Here is an 11870-nt window from a genome sequence, read left to right as displayed (position 1 = left end):
ATTCTTCTCTCCCCCAACATAGAATTTCAAACTCTGATAAGGGACTATAATATCTAGTACAAGATAAGCATTATGTGGTAATGGAAAACGCATTCAACCTGGTGACAGGAAATAAAGGCTTTAATTCTAGCTCTGATACTTACTAGTTATATTACCATGGGCAAATCATTTAATCTCTCTGAGCCTCAGTTTCCTTGTTTGTTAAATAGAAATAATACTATTCATATTACCTACTTTACAGTATAGTATATAAAATCTTAAAGATCTCAAGTTTCTATTATTAGAAGCTGATATTATTAACAATTAACAATTAACAATTTTTAACAATTAACAATTATTAACAAACAAAAATTCCAGCCAAAGTTGTTTTGGAGGGATGGGGGGATGGACTTCTGAAGTCTGTTCTAGTCGATGATTCCAAACCAAGGCAGAAAAATTAGTTGCTTCAGAAACATCTCTTGCCTTTCTGCTTCAAGGAACTATCCTCTATTAGTGCATTTATTATGTGTCCTCTCTTATGCATCTCCATTTTTCAGTCCCTATTCAGTACAGGGTCTTTGAAATTGCTCTCTATTCCTGTCCTCCTCCTCTTTACAGTCCCACTTTATTTATGAAATAGGTTTTAACCTTTTGTTAGTCCCATATTTCATCAGAGCTAATATATCCATGTATAACCTTTCTCAACATGAACTTCCTGAATTGTATCCTTATAGAAGCCAATTTTGTCCTCAGAGAAACTGAAAGGCAGACAATGATGCATTGCATGTGCTAGATAAACTAGATAATGCCTTTTTTAGTTTCATAATATAATTATCCTATGTGTAATCCCTGTTAAAGTTCTTCCACACACTCATCATATGCTGGAGGGGGAGGGTGGTGTCGGAGTGACTTGTGGGATACAGATGGGAGGGAAGTGACCAGTCAGGAAGGCAGGAATGTCAGAGGCAGGAGCTGTTTCTGTCTTCATTCTATTGCCTTTAATGCCAAGACTATAGGATGTGATGGGAATGGAGATACTGACTGTCACTCAGGTGGATGGAGTTTCCTTTGATTGACCTGAAAATGCTTTCAGTTTTTCAGGCTCTAGGCTTGGTCTCATTAGCATTGTGCTACTGAGCTCTTGTCAGAACATTGAGAGACAGCGTGAGCCTATATTGTGCTTCTCACTGCCTGCCATATGAGGATCACTGATCAGAGCATCACTTTCATTGTCTTTGAACGCCTACCCATCAGTTTAGGTTGGGAAGAGAAGTGATGCACATGGAAATAAAGGAAGCAAACTGAATTCAATGTTTGTAAAAAGTGTCGGATCAAAAGCTCTGTCATTTCTCATCTAGTCGCTGAGCAGTTATGACAAGAGTTTTCCCAGCATGAGGTTCCCTCACATCGCCTTGCCAGGATGTGTCAGATGCTCCCTCCAAACAAACATGCTAGGATGACTGTCTCTTCTGCCACAGTTCTTGCCCTTTCTCTCCACACTGTCAGTGATGATACCAATTAATGCCAGTTTTCAGGATGGTTTCTGTGATCTGAAGGACAACTAGAAGTTTTGGTTACTGAACCAGGATACTTTACTTTTCATTAAGAAGGGAGAACCAGCATATTGCAGTACTACAGTGGTAAATAATTCTGTATGGGAAGGTGGAAAAAATGTATCTCTGTATTGGAAACTTAGAATCATGGTATCATGGATGTGGGAATGGAAGGGACCTCAAAGATCATCTGGTCCAACCTTCTCACCTTACAGAAAGAGAAACTAGAGGCCTAGAGAGGTGATTTGAATGTAAACTCATTTCAAGTGAGATTGTTTCATTCTTTGTACTATATGTATCTACAGTGGTTGGTATAATGACTGGCACATGGTATTTTTGTTGGCTGATTGATTGAAATGACTCATTCATGGTCATATTGCTAGGAAGTGGTAGAGCCAGTATTGGAACCAGAGTCCTCTGACCTCAAATCCAAACTCTGTCCATAATAACATACTCAGTTTTTCATGGTTAAATGTTAGTGAATAATTTGAATATATAAGTTTCAATGGTCTGAGACCACACGTGAATTGAAGAGAATCAAGAAGAGGTCCATTCCTTTCCTCTTAATGTTGTATAATTGATCTTTCCAAAAATATAGTAGAACTGATTAATAGCCTATATGACTGGAGGATTTTCCCTCCCCCTTCCCCTTCCATTACCTCACTCTCTGTCATCAGTCAGAATTTATGTAAAGCCATATGCTATTTCTTTGGTCTCCCTTGTAATCAATGACAGGCACTTTTAAGAAGACTTTTAGGATTTAAGGGTCACGGTCTCTAGCTAGGGAATTGCTTTTTATGGAAATTAAATCTCTGTTCCCTGGCCTCATTAGAATGGTGCTTAAACATAACTCACAATCACATGTGTGCCTTTTAAAAATTAATTTCTAGTTTATTTATAGCATTCTTTTCTTTTGAAATTTTGAATTCCAAATTCTCTCCCTCCCTCAGACTCCCTACAACACATACTGAGAAGGTAAGTACTATGATACCATTTACACATGTGAAATCATGCAAAATACATTTCCATATTAGGCATATTTCAAAAAAGCAAGAAAAATAAAAAAGTAAGAAAATTATACTGTACTTTGCACTCAGAGTTCATCACTTCTCTCTCTGGAGGTGGATAGTATTTTTTTTTCCATCATGAGTCATTTGGAATTGTCTTGGATTATTGTATTGAGCAGAGTAGCCAAGTCTTTCACGGTTGATGATCATTACAACATTGCTGTTATTATGTATGATGATCTCTTGGTTCTTCTCACTTCACTTTGCAATAGTTAATATGGTTCTTGTCATGTTTTTCAGAAACCAAGCCCCTTGTCATTTCTTATGGCACAATAGCACTCCAACAAAAACATACACCACAACTTGTTCAACCAGACCCAATTGATCAGCATCCACTTGCTTTTTAATTCTTTGACACCACAAAAAGAGCTATTATAAATATTTTGGTCTTTTTCCTTTTCTAAAAATCTCTGTGGGATACAGATGTCATAGTGGTATTGCTGGGTCAAAGGGTACACACAGTTTTATAGCCCTTTGGGCAAAACTCCAAATTATTTTCCAGAATGGTTGGACCAGTTCTCTTTTCCAGCAATAGTTCCTTAGTGTACCATTTTTCCTTCATCCCCTTCAGCATTTGTCATTTCTTATAGGTGCGAGGTAGTATTGTTCTAATTTTCTTTCTCTAATTGAAAGTGATTTAGAGCATTTTTTCATATAATTATATAGATTTGATTTTTTTTCTTCTGAAAACTAATTTATATCCTTTGACCATTTATCAATTGGGGAATGGCTCTTATTTTTCTAAATTTGACTCAATTCTGCGCTCAGTGTATATGTGAGAAATGAGGACTTTATCACAGGAACCTGTTGTAAAATTTTTGATATTACTTTATTGTCTATGGTAGTTTTTAGCATAATGTAATTTCGCTGATTATCTCTTTTAATTAGGTCTATTCTGGCTTTTGCTTTGTCTGAGATCAGGATTGCTACCTCACCCTTTTTAATTCAATTGAAGCATATTAGATTCTCCTCTAACCCTTTGTTTTAACTCTTGTGTGTGTCTTTCTCTTTCAAATGTGTCTCTTGTAAACAACATATTATTGGATTCTGGTTTCTAATCCATTCTTTTATCTTCTTTCATTTTATGGTTGAACTTATCCCATTCCTATTCACAGTTATTACTACCTGTGTATTTTCCTCCATCCCATTTCTTCTGCTTTTTCCTCTCTTTTTATTCTGTCTCTCCTTGAAAATCTGTTTCAAAGCTTCCCTTAATCTACCCTCCTTTTTATCATTCCCCTTTACTTTTTCCCCTTGCTCTCCTATTTCCCTATTGGGTAAGTTACATTTCTATTCAAAATTGAATGTATGTGTGTATGTGTATATATATATATATGTATGTATACACACACACACACACACACACATATATATATATATATATATATATATATATATATATATATATATATATATATATATATATATATATATTCTTCCCTCTTTGAACCAATTCCAATGAGAGTAAGGTTCAAGCATTCACCACCCCTGTATTTCCCCCTTCATTGCAAAAGCTTTTCCTCATGTGCCTCTTTTATATAAGAAAATTTTCTCCATTTTATCTCTCCCTTCCCCCTTCTCCCATTTCATGCCTCTTTCTCACCCCTTCATTTTTTTTGTTGGAAATCATCTAACATAATTGACTCACAATCATGCCCTCTGTGCAAACTCTTTTCACTACTCTAATAATGAAAAAGTTCTTAGGAGTTAAGATATATCATCTTCCCATATAGGGATGTAAACAGTTTAACTTTATTGAGACCCTTAGAAAATTACTTTTTCACGTTTAACTTTTTATGCTTCTCTTGAGTCTGTGTTTGAATGTCAAACTTTCTATTCAGCTCTGGTCTTTTCATCAGGAATACTTAAAAATCCTCTATTTTATTAAATAATCCATTGTTTCAATTGAAGGATCATATTCAGTTTTGCTGGGCAGGTTATTCTTGTTTGTAATTCTAACTCCTTTGCCTTTTGGAAATTCCAGGCCCTACATTCCTTTAAGGTGGAAGCTGCTAAATCTTCTGTGATCCCTAGTGGCTCTGCAATATTTGAATTGTTTCTTTCTGGCTGTGTGAAGCATTTTCTCTTTGTCCTGGGAGCACTGGGATTTGGCTATAGTATTTCTAGGAGTTTTCATTTTGAAATCTCTTTCAGGAGGTGATAAGGTGGATTCTTTCAATGTCTATTTTACCATTTGGATCTAAGATACCAGGATAGTTTTCTTGGATAATTTTTTGAAATATGATGTCTAGGCTCTTTCTTGGGTCATGGCTGTTAGGCAGTCCAATAATTATTAAATTATCTCTCTCCAATCTATTTTCTAGGGCAGTTCATTTTTCCAACGAGACATTTCACATCTTCTGGTTTTTTTTTTCATTTTTTGACTTGGTTTAATTGTTTCTGGATGTCTTATGCATCATTAGCTTCCATTTGCCCAGTTCTAATTTTTAGGGAATTATTTTCTTCAGTGTGATTTTGTGCCTCTTTTTCCATTTGTCAAATTATGCTTTTTAAAGAGTTCTTTTCTTCAATGGATTTTAGTGCTTCGTTTGCCATTTGGTCAATTCTGTTTTTTAAAGTATGATTTTCTTCAGTATTTTTTTCTGTGCCTCTTTTGCCAATTGTCTTTTTGGCCAATTTTCTTTTCATAATTTTCTTGCATCACTCTCATTTCCTTTTCTCTCCCTTTAACTCTTTATCTCTTCCCAGAATTCTTGCTGGCCTTGGGTCCAATTAGCAATTTTCTGTGAGTCTTTGTAATTGTTTTAACATTATTATCTTCTTCTGAGTTTATGTCATGGCATTCCCTGTCACCTTAGTGGCTTTTTGTGGTTAAATTAGTTTGTTGTTTGCTCATTTTTCAGCCTGTTTCTTGACTTTGAATTTTAGTTGGGCTCTGCTCACCTAGGGATAGGGTGGGGGCATACTGTCCCAAGCTTCAGGCTTTTTTTTTTCAGAGCTAGTTCTGGGGGTCTGTGAATCTTTGGTGCTACCTAGGTGGTGTGATTCTGGGAGAGGTATGGTCACTGCTCTTCCGGTCTGTGCCATGGTTTTTTTACCCAGAAACAGCCCCTGGTTTCTTGCAGCTGCAAGTGCTAGAGCTTCTCTTTCTTTTGAGCTCTTATCAGGCTTCTTTGTGACCAACCATCAGCACTCTTCTCCACCCTGGAACTGGGACACAGAACTGTCTATGGGCAATAGAATTGCCAATAAGTACCACCTATATCCAGCACCAGCAAAAGATCCTTTATAATTTCTTTCTGACAAGTTGCCTGATCCCCTTACTGTCTCTGGGCTGAGAATGCCTGAAACTGCTGCTGCTGCTGTATTGACACCTGTGGGCTCTGAACACGCTTCCACCCAGGTTCCACATAGTTTTCCTGATGACCATTTAAGTTTTCTTAGGCTAGAAAAATGTCTCACCTTGACCTTTTGTTGGTTCTGCTGTTCCAAAATTTGATTTGTGGTGCTATTCTAAAGTGGTTTGGAGGAGAATGTTGGGAGAGTTCAGCTGGGTGGCTCACCTTGATCTGCCCTCTTGGCTCTGCTGAGTGCTTTATTTTTTAACAAAAATATTTGTAGACACACAGAGTTCTTTGACAGACATAATAATGTGTACCTTTTAAGGTGAGGAAAAAAGAATTAGAGAGATTAAGCATTTTCCCCAACATCTCACACAAGGAGTTATCAGCAGAATGAGGATTTAAATTCAGATTCAGAAACTCCAAATTAAGCATTCTTTGGATAAAGGGAAAAAACACTAAACTTTAAACATAAGCAATGTTTTGTCTTTTTTAATGAATTTAGAGCTAATATAATTTGACATACTTTTTAAATGTAGGCTATTTATAACTGAGGTTTAAACAGTAAATGTCCCTTTAACTCCAGGTCATTAATGTCATTTTAATGTAATACCCACTCCAAACAAATTGGTGTGAGCAGTTGTAAGAGATTGCTCTGTGTTATGTGCTGCACCTGTGACTCTTGATTGGCTGAGAAAATGCTAGTAGGATGCTGCATACCTGTGTTGTGAAAGGCGCTTTGGTTTAGGATTTTTAGAATGGCATTTATGAGAGGCAAGAGTGAACTTTTAAAAGGCTACTGGGAGTTTCTGAAGACACAAATGTTTAGGGAAACAACTGTTTCTTGACTTCCAGTACTTGTAAGCATACACACTGCTGAATGTGAATTCTTATTGATAGGATTATTCCCTCTCTCCTTGGCTGAGCTGAGGGGTTTTAACTTGCTCCTAATTGAAGAAGTCCCTTACTTTCCTGTTATTTTACCCTATGAAACATCTTAAATTTTGCTTACTATTTACTTTCTATTTGTGATTGTCTTTTGTATAATCAGCATTTGAGGGAAAATAATGAAGCTAGCAAGTATAAGCTGATACTACACTCCTCCGCACCCCCTTAAGGGTGATCAGGGAAATGGCTTTTGTTCTGAACTCCTTAGAATTGCTCCCAGTGGCAAGCTGGCAAATATTTAACAACTGGCTTCCCCCTCCTCCAAAAGAATGTGTGACATACTTTTAAGTTTAATCTGTGTTTTTGACATTTTCCATCACTTTCCTAAACATTTAATAAAACATAAATAACACCCCGATTTGTAGAGAGTGCTGTTTTCTGATGTGTAAATGCTCACACTGAAAATTTAGCAGTCTGCTCTCATGAGGCAATACAAGCTGACTCTAGCCTATGTTGATTGTACCCCTACGCTAGACATATCTGAAGGGTAGCAGATAGATAGAAAGCTAATCGAATACCCTTCTTGGATTCTAGAGATCACATAGCATCCCAGAATCTGTTTGCCCTTTCCTGAGCTTGATTACTGGAAGTGCTGACTGGGCATTCCTGCTCTCTACAAAACTGGACCAGACCTCATATCATACCTAGTTACTTCACCCTCGAACCACAGTTACATACTTAAGTAGTCTCAAATAAATATATATCTTATATTACTAATGATGCTGATTAAGGTCATAATGTTGGTTTTTATCTTTGTATCTCTACCAGAACTGAGGAACAGTTTAGCTCATTCTCTTGTATGTAATAGGCATTAAATTTGGGATCTCACTTGTAGGAGAACTTGAATATTCCAAACTCCTTCCTAAGGAGGGGCACTGAAAAAGGTATTTCATCCTGAACTGGTTTGTCTTTTAGCCTGAAGAGAAATATATGTATAAGTCTTCTTTTTTTTTGGAGGGGGGAAAAGCAGGGCAATTGGGGTTAAGTGACTTGCCCAAGGTCACACAGCTAGTAAGAGTGTCAAATGTCTGAGGCTAGATTTGAACTTGGGTCCTCATGACTCCAGGGCCAGTGCTCTATTCACTGCACCACCTGGCTGCCCCTGTATAAGTCTTTAAACACCATGACAATATCAGCTTTGCCTCTCTTGAGTCCAGTACGTGAAGTTTATGGATCTCAGTTTAATCAACATAAGGAGTATTTTATATATAGTTAATTATTAGAGGATTTGAGTGTGAATCCAGTGAGATTCTATGGCCTGTCTAAAACTCATTTAAGATAACTCATGTAATGGACATTTTAATTATCCTTTCATTTTGTTCTTCAACTCGCTATCCCAATATTAAATTAGACTATACGAAAATAAAATATCTAGATCATTTTATTATATAGCCCTTTACAAAAAAACCCATAACTGAATTATGATCAAATGTTATGCTCTCTGCTTTTATAGCGGTTTGATATGATAACTGTCCTGTGCTTTTAAAAAGTAGTTGCTATAGATATTGTCAGCTATATCACTGGGTGTATGTTAATACAAAGACCCAAGGGATAAATTCCTACTTTTGAGTTCAGAGACAAGAGGAAAATATATCTATATCTATATATTTATAGCTATATGTTGATGAATCTATATGCTTTCTGGATTCATAAAATGAAAACTACGTTCCTAATGTATTTTCTTTTTTGGTCTTAGATGCTAGAAAATGTATAGCCAAAGGCGTTGTTCAAGTTGTAGGAGCTCCCATATTCACATGCCTAAAAGGATCTGCTCCTTAGGCCTCCTTCAGGTGTTAACTTTTTTCTGATTTTATCCTTAAATATCTTATCATACATTTCTCTGGAATCTGTAATTTACCTTAAGTCCTCTCAAAAATAGGTGGGTTGCAGATCTTAAATACATTAAATAAATGAATTGCCTTTTATGAAAACATATATGAAAGTGGAAAGGGAGAAAACATTTTCTCCTGACTTCTAACTGACCCTTTCAAACATGTATTGCATATTCTTATATTCACAGGGATGTTCTTATGTTCACAGAGCTCTAACAATCATGAATTTCTTAGCATACAAATGATCCAACATCTTACCAAAAGCAAGTTGCAATCACATACCTATTTTTCAATTGAAATAGCTCAAGTTTGAGAGAAGTTTTTTTTATGATAAACCTTTGGCCCACTTTTCAATAAAATGGGAAGAAAATTGGAAAAAATAATTGAGGTAACAGTTAAAAAATGACTTCATTCTGGAAATTCAGATTGTTTTTGCATGCTATCAAGGTTTTGCAGTTGAAGTTTTTCCCATTACCTGTCATCCAGAAGAGCAGTAGTATGGTCCCTATAAATTATGTCTCAGTGCAATCTCATGAGAAAAATGGGTAACCATTATTTTATCAAATTACTTTTTATCTACAATATTGTTCTCTTGGCTACTGTGGTATTGTAAATTAGGTAATAATATTAGAAAGAAGAGATTCTTATGTAGGTTATAATCTCCTCTTTGATTGCTGACAAAATAACTTTGTCTTTTAAGTAAATCTAATAAAGACCGCATGGAACATGTTGTTATTCAGTACTCCTGTGACTAGATTGGTACTAACACATTCTTGAGATAACATCAGTTGGATAGGAAGGCTTCATTTTATTAGTAGTGTGGTAGTGGGGGTTTATTAAGAAGTATTCCCAGTGACTTGAAGTGTCATTATTTGTAGTGAACCCAATCAGCACAGTTTTGTGTGTCTAAGTCTATTAGTCACACATAAATTGGGAGTAAAAGAGGCAATTGCTAGAAGTATTCTAATGTTGGGGCTTGGTATGGTATGATCACCCATAGGACAAGAGAGTGAGAGAGTCAAGAAAAGAGGAGAGTGTGGAGTTGAATTGGTTCACAAAGGTGTGGAGATGGAAAAGGGAGAAGAGTGGGAAAATATAACCAGCACAGTGTTGATGGCCTGTGAAAGAACTGAGGAGTAGAGAGAGTGGAGATCATGGTAAAGATAAAAAGCAGAACAAAACAACATTGTTTTAGGGCTTTTAAGGCATGGGGAAAGATAAGGTGATTAAAGATGATCAGATAAAATGATCATGATGATGGAAATGCAATATTTGTGGGTGATAACAAGATCCAGGGTGTAGTTGAAGTACAATGGAACAGTACATGAAGATAACCAAAGATCTATGGAACATAATTTGGGAAACACCAATTTAGTTTATAGTTTGATTTAGAATGAGAAGATAAACTTAGAGGCTACCAAGAACAAAACTTACTTTTGCAGATGAGGAAACTAATGCACAGAGATGTTAACTGTCTTCTTTCAGATTATGCACCTAGTATTTGAAGAGGTATTTTAACCCATGGATTCCTGACTCTTATTCCAAAGCCTTATTCACTAGGCCATGCTGTCTCCAATTTTTTTCACTTAACAGATGAAGAAACAGCCTTACAACGGTGACCTATACATAGCAGACAGTCAATATTTATTGAAATGAATTAAATTGTTGAGTTGATGACAATGCCCAGAGAGATTAGGTGAATTGCCTAAGGTCAAACAGGTGATTCATTGCAAAACCAAGACTAGTACCCAGGTCACTTGACCATTGCCTTTCTGCTATACTTGTTTTCTCCTAATAAACCTAAATAATTAAGTCGGAAGTCAAATAAATAGCCAAAGATGAGAACTTTCTTCCCCTCCCCCTGCTCCATAGGCACTAATACCACAGTAGAAATGCTACATTTGCAAGATATATGAAGTTAGAAAATGGCATTATAGCTGGCTGATAGTTTTGCTGGTAGGCCTGGATATAGCGAGTTATAGAATAAGGGTCTATACTAACTCTTTTCAGCCCACTTATCTTTATGCAGAGATGGAGCAAATCATTACATCTATTCTGGTGGAGGAGACAACAAGCACATATGTAAATATATAAAGCCTAAATGTTAAATGAATAAATATAAATTTGCACAAAGTAGTAAAGGCAGTTTGAAAGGGATGGTACCAACATTGGGGGCGGATCAGGAAAGGATTCATAAAGAAGATGGTACTTGAGATGTGTTTTGAAGTAAGAGAAGGATTCTATAAGGCAGAAATGAGGAGAGAATGTGTTTTAGGTATGGTGGACAGTCAGTTCAAAGGCATGGAGACTGAGTGCGTGGGATAGATGGCAGTTTGACTGGATCATGGAGTGCAGGAGGAGGAAGTTATATATAATGAGCTTCAATAGATAGGTTGGGGACAGCTTTAACTTTACAAGTTGAACAGAAGACTTTACATTTTATCCTAGAGGCAATAGAAGGAAACTAGAGTTAATTAAGTAGATGACTCATATGGTCAGATGTTGGCTTATGAAAAATCAAGTTGGCAGCTGTGTGAAGGATGGACTGGAGTGGGGAGAGAGGAGGTTGAGAGACCGATTAGGTCATTGTCATAATCTATGTGAAGTGAGACATGATAAAAGATTGAATTAAGATGGTGGCTGTGAGTAGAGAGAAATGTTTGGATATTGTGGAGTCAGAAATGGCAAGATCTGGCATTTGATTAAATATGTTGTGTAAAAGAGGGGTAAGAGTCAAGGATGATACCAAGGTTATAAATCTAGGATACTGGACAGATGGTAGTGGACATCCAGGGTGAAATGTCTAATAGGCAATTACTAATAAGAAAATGAAGCTCAGGTGAAAGATTGGGACTGGCTATATAGATCTGCAAGTTATCTGTATAGATATGCTAATGAAAGGTATGATAGTTGATGAGGTGAGAGAAAAATGGAGACAGACACAGAAAAAGGGAGAGAGAAAGAGGGAGAGAGAAACAAAGAGAGAAGAGGAGACAGAGAGGGACAGAGAAGGGCAGAGCGACATGGGGGAAGGAGAGAGAAAGAGGGAGGGAGAGAGATAGAGAGACACAGAGGAAAGGGAGAGAATCAGAGAAAGATAGGGACCAGAGACACAGGAGGTAAGGAGGGAGGGAGAGAGAGGGAGAGAGAGGGAGAGAGAGGGAGAGAGAGGGAGAGAGAGGGAGAGAG

This window comes from Trichosurus vulpecula, chromosome 5 (assembly GCF_011100635.1).
Source record: "Trichosurus vulpecula isolate mTriVul1 chromosome 5, mTriVul1.pri, whole genome shotgun sequence".
In the NCBI taxonomy this organism is placed as follows: domain Eukaryota; kingdom Metazoa; phylum Chordata; class Mammalia; order Diprotodontia; family Phalangeridae; genus Trichosurus; species Trichosurus vulpecula.
This window is presented reverse-complemented; position numbering follows the sequence as displayed.